Here is a 7,394-nt window from a genome sequence, read left to right as displayed (position 1 = left end):
AGAGTGTCCAGACCGTCAAAAAAGAAAAAAAAACAGGGGCTAAAAAAGACAAAAGTAAAGATACCTGTTATTATTGTAAAGAAAAAGGACATTGGTCTCCAGATTGCCCAAAAAAGAAACAAGAGGAATCAGAAGAAAAGAGGAATTCTTCAGAAGAAGAGAGAGATTCTTCAGAGGAAGAGAGGGATTCTTCAGAGGAAGAGAGGGATTCTTCAGAGGAAGAAGAGGAAGAAAGAAGACAATTCTATTTACAAGAGGCAAAGAAACAGGAGAAGAAAAGAAGAAGGGAAGAAAGTGAGAAGGAAGAAGAAGAAAAGAAGGTGACGGTGAAAAAATTCAAAAAACAGAGAGACTAAACAAGGAGACAGAAGAAGTCAATGAACTTTTAATTAAAGTGTTCTGCTGTGAATTGTGAATTGGATTGTAACAATGGATAAAAAAATAAATTAATGATATAAGGTAAGTGTCTTTGAGTTTTGATTTTAAAATAAGAACGTACACTCACGCACTCATACAAAAAGACACGTACTATAAGGGTAAAATGGGTGGGTTATTTTTTTTGAGTTATTGGCAAAATTGAAGGGCTATCTCTTTTCGAGAAATGTGGGTGGCCTTTTTATTTTGGTGTAAGGGGTGAGTTTAAGCAATCAACTTTAACTGCCTTAAGCCTTTGCCACGGCCAAGGCCTACTTCTGGACTGCGTAATGTTGATGATGATGATGATTGGGTTGAAATCACTAAGGGTGGTACGGTAGGCTTAGTCACAGGGTTGACGTGTTTAGCTCGGGAAGGTCGTATTCTCTTCGGTCGTAATAAAGAAGTCTGATACATTTGTTTCAGACTTCTTAACTCCGCTAAAATGTCCAACAGTACCGTGACCGTTTGATTTTCACCCTCTTGTTTCTTTGCTGCAACTTCTTCTTGCTGTTGCTGCTGTTGTTTTTTTCTTACCTCTTCTTCTTGCTGCTGTTGCTGTAGGAGTAAAGCTTGTTCCGCTTCCTTTTGTCGTTGCATAAATTTCTCCAATTCTTCTTTCTGTCTCTGTCTAAAATTCTCCACTTGCGGTAATGAAGAAGGTAACGAAGGTTCCGGAACAAATTCTTGCGAGGAGAGAAAATCCACAAAATCCCAATTCACCTCTTCTGAAAGTAAGTCCGGGTTCCCTTGGGCAGTCTCCCCTGTTGGTGCACCCCAATGGATCGTTTTCTGAGTTTCCGTCATGTTGAATCACTGTCGCATAGATTGACTGCACACAAGCGCTAGCGAATCTATATAGACTACGCGACGTCACAGACTGCTCTCTTCGGATTGGATGCGGGGCTGACTGAATTTTGTAACGCGTGTTGGGATTGGTGAATGAACTCAATCCGTTTCAATCCTACCTCTACCTATAAATAAGCGCAGTTCACTGCATTGATTCACCTGTTCTCGTAGTTTCAAGATGTGGACCGATGTGCAATCTTCTACGCTTGTGTCTTCCATGATGTTTAGGACGGACATGCTCATGTATGTCCGATCCAAGTGGACCGTTGTCCACAAGACAAACACCAGTCTGTGGATACGTAGGATCTACGTCGAAAGACAAGGATGCCTCAAAAGAGTGCTGATTTACGGGCCAACAGTGAGACGCAGCCTAAGGACAAGAAGAAGACCAATGCGGTGCCCTTTATGTTAATGGATACATTAACATAAACCCAAAGGCCCTTTTCAGGGCCACCCATATTTCTCGAAAAGAGATAGCCTTTCAATTGCCTACCCCTTTTTTTAAAAAAAATTTTAAAAGAAAAATCCCATATTCAATTCCCCTAAACAACCCCAAACTCTATTCCCCATGTTAAATTCCCCTTGTACGTATATTGACGCACGATTTATTCCCATGTTAAATTCCCCTTGTACGTATATCGACCCACGATTTTTCGCCATGTTAAATTTCCATTGTACGTATATCGACCCAGGGGAGTCTGTAATGCTAATTTCCATTGTACGTATAGTGACCCCATTCACCACTTATATATATATATACATATATATATACATATATATATATATATATATATATATATATATATATATATATATATATATATATATATATATATATATATATATATATATATATATATATATATATATATGAAATTGTAGAAATATAATAGCTTTATACCAGATTAATTTCCAACTGATTATATTACAAATTCAGTTTAAGTTCAATAACAATCCGTTAAGTTCAATAACAGTACTCTCTCCGAAATCCTCAAATAGAGGACTCAGTGTTCATGTTGCTTTAATTCTCACGTTGGTCAATTATTATTCTAGTTGCCGCAAGAAGTACATAAGGCACGATATTGTCTATGTAGGTATATTGGAAGTGTATCTTCACTAGACAGTAGTACTTTATTGCTTAGTGTATATTTGACGTAACATAGAGATTATGGTAATTAGCATGTATGTTTTTAAATGAACATGGAATATTATAAAAGCATTTAATCATACGGTTGATCATAGCTGACATCAGCCTTGTGTAAATAGCATTCAGGCAACAAGTTGAAGCAATTGATATAATGGTCATATCTGTTTGTAGTTTATATTTCTGTCCATCTCTCATCTCGTTGATCAGTCATAATTATAGTCTTTTTTCTTCCAAAATAGAAAATTTAGTACCGAAATTCTAACTTATAGTTTAGGAAAATATCTAGTTTGACTGAATTATTGACGTCAGATAGTTCAATAATTTCATTCTTCAGCAGGTTTCCATCTGTATACCGTCAATGGAGTCTATCTCTTTCAATAAAATGGAAGATAGAACTTTCATAGCATATATAATCTCGTAAAGTTCCTTAATTTAACCATTCAATTCATGACAGGAAAAAATTGTGAAGACCAAAAAATACTGTACAAAAATTAGAGATATGATACTGGAATAATCCTGATAGAAGAAATAAATTGGTTTCGTTGTCGTCTTTCTTTCGATATATGTTTCATCACTATGATGACTTCCAGCTTTGAAAAGTGGTATGTGATGAACTCTTAGAACAACAATCACAACATATATCTTCCAACAATAAATAAAGAACCTTTAACAAAAACTAGCGTTTGTTGAAATTTTAAGTTTGGGTCTGTATGAAGAAACAATTAAAAAGCTACAGCTTGAGGGGCTGAAGATTCCATCTTTAATTATTGATTATAAAACAAAGTTCACCAACAGCGAATGGAATACAGTTACGCTGATTGGGTGGTGCTACAGTACCTTTTGCAAGAAATAAGTGTCAGGCTATGAAGACGAGCAGGAAGTAAATGGGAATTCTTTGGATTCTGTAATGAATTGGCAGAAAAGGGACAACATCTCAGTCAGTTGTGCTTGAAGGCCTGTCAATGGAATGTTGCTCGACGTTTGCTGCTGATGCAATAAATGGAATTATTATCCATCTGGAAAGTATCTATTGACCCAAGAACATAGAAACCTACACAGAAAATGCTCTTAGAGAAATACCTGCTCCTCAGTTTCAAAATAGCATATGTTTTCAGTGCACAAATGTGTGCACATAAAGCAGGAATACACATTGTTATCGAATTGCAACATAATATTTAAACATAGGATGACATCTCTCTGCAAGTTTGTGTCTCTCTGAAGAAAAATCGCATTGCATATGTGCCTGTCATACTCTTCTTTCCCAAAGGCTGGTGAACGTTTTCTTGCAAGAAGTCATGTGAAATCTGGAAAACGTTGACCCCATTACTATCACTTTCATCTTGTCTGGATGATCAAGATCTCCCAGAGGAATGTAGAATTACTGATTCCTTTTACTTTCAATGTTTTAAAGAGGAGAAACATTGGCTTGCGGACCCCGTAGATGTGAACCACCTTAAAATAATAAGAGAATGTCGCTTGCACGTTCCTTTACCATTCCAAAGTTTATTAGAACAAACACTACTGAACAAAGACAGCCTCTGGCCTTGATCGTCAGATGATTTCTACACCTCAAACTTTTCCTCTTTATATTGTCATTTCGTTTCAAAAACTGAACATACTTCACAGAAATTACAGTGGTCTCATACAGGATATTGTCACAGATGAGTTGTTCATCAACTACTATGACATCACACTAACTTTGTCCATCACATCAGCTGCCAGTATAAACCAAAGTCTGCAAAATGAAGACAGACGTCTCAAGAAATCATCAGTTCCAGAACTTTGTCACTTTAAAACATATATGAAATCATATCCTCGATACTTTGTAAAAGCATGTGACGTTTCATCTTCTCAACATTTGATTCATCTCAGAGTTGTATTTTTTCATGGACAATCTTGTCCATATCACCATGAAAACAGGCCCACAACCTGGTGAAAGGAGAATATATCAACTATGCACCCTGCTCATCACAATCAAAGGCATTCCAAAGGATTCAAACCATGTATTAACATGGCATCTTCCAATGTGTGAAGAAAAAGAAGGTTGTGCATGCAAGGAAGTACCACAACTAAATAAAGGATCCAGAATGGGTGCTTCTGAACATTACCTAATATGAAGAGTGTGCGTTAGAACGTTTTCTGTAGTAAGCCACATGGGGTTTGAAATACATCTGAACAAGACTTACGTCATAAATCGTCCTTTACAGAAATTCTCAACAAAGCGGCTTCTACAGGAGACTCAAAATTTCAGCAAGAAAACATGGATCTAGACGAAAGCTTTTCATCCTTGGCCATTCATGATGTTGAGAAAATGGGTAAAATTAGTAATAATGACAGAAACGAAAACTTTCCACTAAACATGTCCGGTGAAGATATAGAGGGCATTAATGGAGTCATGGGGATACATTCGAAGGTAGGAAAAACATCCAGGATGATCCAAAATTTATCATGTGATATGTTGCCATATATTGATGTCAGTGATATAGATGAGTAGGCTGTACGACCAATTTATGAAGATAAAATGAATGAAAGACGAATAGAAGCAAATACAGAACCATTTATGACAAACAAACATGAAACTGTGTTTTTACGGTTCTGATAGTAGCATACTAGAGTATCAAGATCTAAACAACACATCATCACCGCCACTATAATGCCGTCTCCTCCACCTTCCAGTGGTAGAGATGACGATATAGCCACATTGAAAATGGTTCTCGATGATTTTTTGGAGAACGCTGAATTGAGTGAAACAAATGAATATGTTTTGTGTACACCTGACTACAAGATTGCAAGAAATCTTTTTAAGGTTATAGATGGGAACAAACAGTATGCAATATTTCTTCCAGAATTTCCAGTACTGCACTTGAGGAGTCATACCAGAGACTTACAAATATGGTACTAACAGCTGCCTCGCTTGGCGTTCAGCATTAAGAGGTTAGTGTTAGAGGTTTCTGTAGCAATGGGGTTTCTGTAGTCGGCCTGATGTCAGGATAATGTGACTGGGTGGGACATCATGCTAAATGTCTGCGGCATGATGCCCCAGTGCTAGAAATCACTATAAACTGTCACATTGCAGAACATCGTAGCGATATGACTGAATTTGTTTTAAAGCTACGTTAAAAATCAATATCACACACACTCACACTCACCAGTTATGCTGGATTTTGCTCACGACTCTTGATTGAACATTACAAATCAAGTCACTTTCGCGGACAAATGAAACATGCTCTATTCAGTACCTCCCACTATGGAAGTATTGTCAGCTTTGGATTAGACACTGCCCGAGAGATTGACCACAGAGATGCAATGAAATGCATTTGGCCGGGGGCCATACTAAGCAGTGTAACGATAAAGATGTCCAAAGTAAACGAGCAGAGACAAGTGCATACAATAGTGCATCTCAGGAGAGGATGTTTCGAAGATTAAGCAAGATGAGACAAAAGACAAAGAGATAGCATCCAAATTATCAGAAAGATGCATGGGGGGAAAAAGCCAGTGATAATGACTCAAGCCAAATTGTAAAAATATTTGGTTTTATACATCGAAGAAAAGGGAAAGTCATTAAGTTTTGACTCCATTTTAAGAATGTATATCACAGGGAGAATCCAGAGGTGCAGCCATAGAAGAGTTAGGACAATTCATGATTCACAGATATGCAGCAAGAGATGTTCTATTGTGATTGAGCCTACAGTACTCATACGTTTCCAGTGCCGAGCAGAGGTGTCTCTTTTCCTGCAAATAATTGACCTTAATCCTATAGTTTGTTTTTCCACGTGAGAACTCTTTGAGAGAAGTCGTGAAAAGTCACGACTGTGGTACAGTGGCAAGTAACAGAGGGTGGTTATTTTATCTTGCCGCACAAATGACCTGTTCAGTTGCAACCTTTAATAGATTTTACAAATTGTATGATCAAAGTGTTACTTATAAAGCTCAAGGTCAGACTTTAAATATTCATCCGTTTATGACAGTGAGACCAAGGAAAGGGAGTCAGATGATATTTATGATATATGGTACAATAAACCTAGTTGGTCATGGGCTAAACGCTGAACAGAATTTACGAACAAAACATGAAACAAATATTTCACCCAAGTTAGCATATCATTTTCAGCAACATATATTTCCAGTAGTGAAGAACCTGAATATATATATATATATATATATATATATATATATATATATATATATATATATATATATATATATATATATATATATATATATATATATATATGGGGGGGGCTGAATATATGCTTGTAATGGTATGAATATGTTATCCATCGTGCAAGTTTTAGACGTTTTTACTTACAGCACCAATTTTGAGTTACACTGCAATTTAAAAACGAGGACTGCTTATTAAAATGCTCTGTAATGTATTTTCTCAACAGTGTAATGAATAATTTATGTCTCCAAAATCCTGCCTGTCATAAATTCGAGTACTTAAATGTTTCATCATCAATTGTCGGCTTTGAAAAACGGAACTAGATGACTACAGTTGCCAAAGGTTGGTGATACAAAAATGTACAGTTGTTATATGGAAGTTTGTACAAAGACAATGTACCGTTATTTTACGAAAGCTTGTATAAAATAATGGCCAGTTCTTATAGATAACTTTATTTTTTAAAATAATGAACAGTTTTTTATTATACGAAACCTTGTAGAAAAAGTATTGCATATGATGGATCTTTTCTGGTAACAACCAACAATGACCGGGGGGGGGGGGGGGGCAATTTGTTATATATATTTCAATGTCATTATCTTGGTCGCCAGAGGTGAAATTGAGCTGGAAGGATTCAGCGTCAATCCAGTCGGGTTCTTAACCATATTTTGCATTCGTCTCTAATATTTATCGTTATATGTACAGCCACGCGATGACAATTTGCGGAATTTACCAACGAGATGTTGTTTCAGTGGGAGAGCGTGCTAGCATCGATGGTTTTTTGTACCGCTTGAAATCAATATATGCGTGAAACGGGAAACACATATC

The sequence above is a fragment of the Sinohyriopsis cumingii genome, chromosome 11, assembly GCF_028554795.1.
Source record: "Sinohyriopsis cumingii isolate HCF-2022 chromosome 11, ASM2855479v2, whole genome shotgun sequence".
NCBI classification, from domain to species: Eukaryota; Metazoa; Mollusca; class Bivalvia; order Unionida; family Unionidae; genus Sinohyriopsis; species Sinohyriopsis cumingii.
This window is presented reverse-complemented; position numbering follows the sequence as displayed.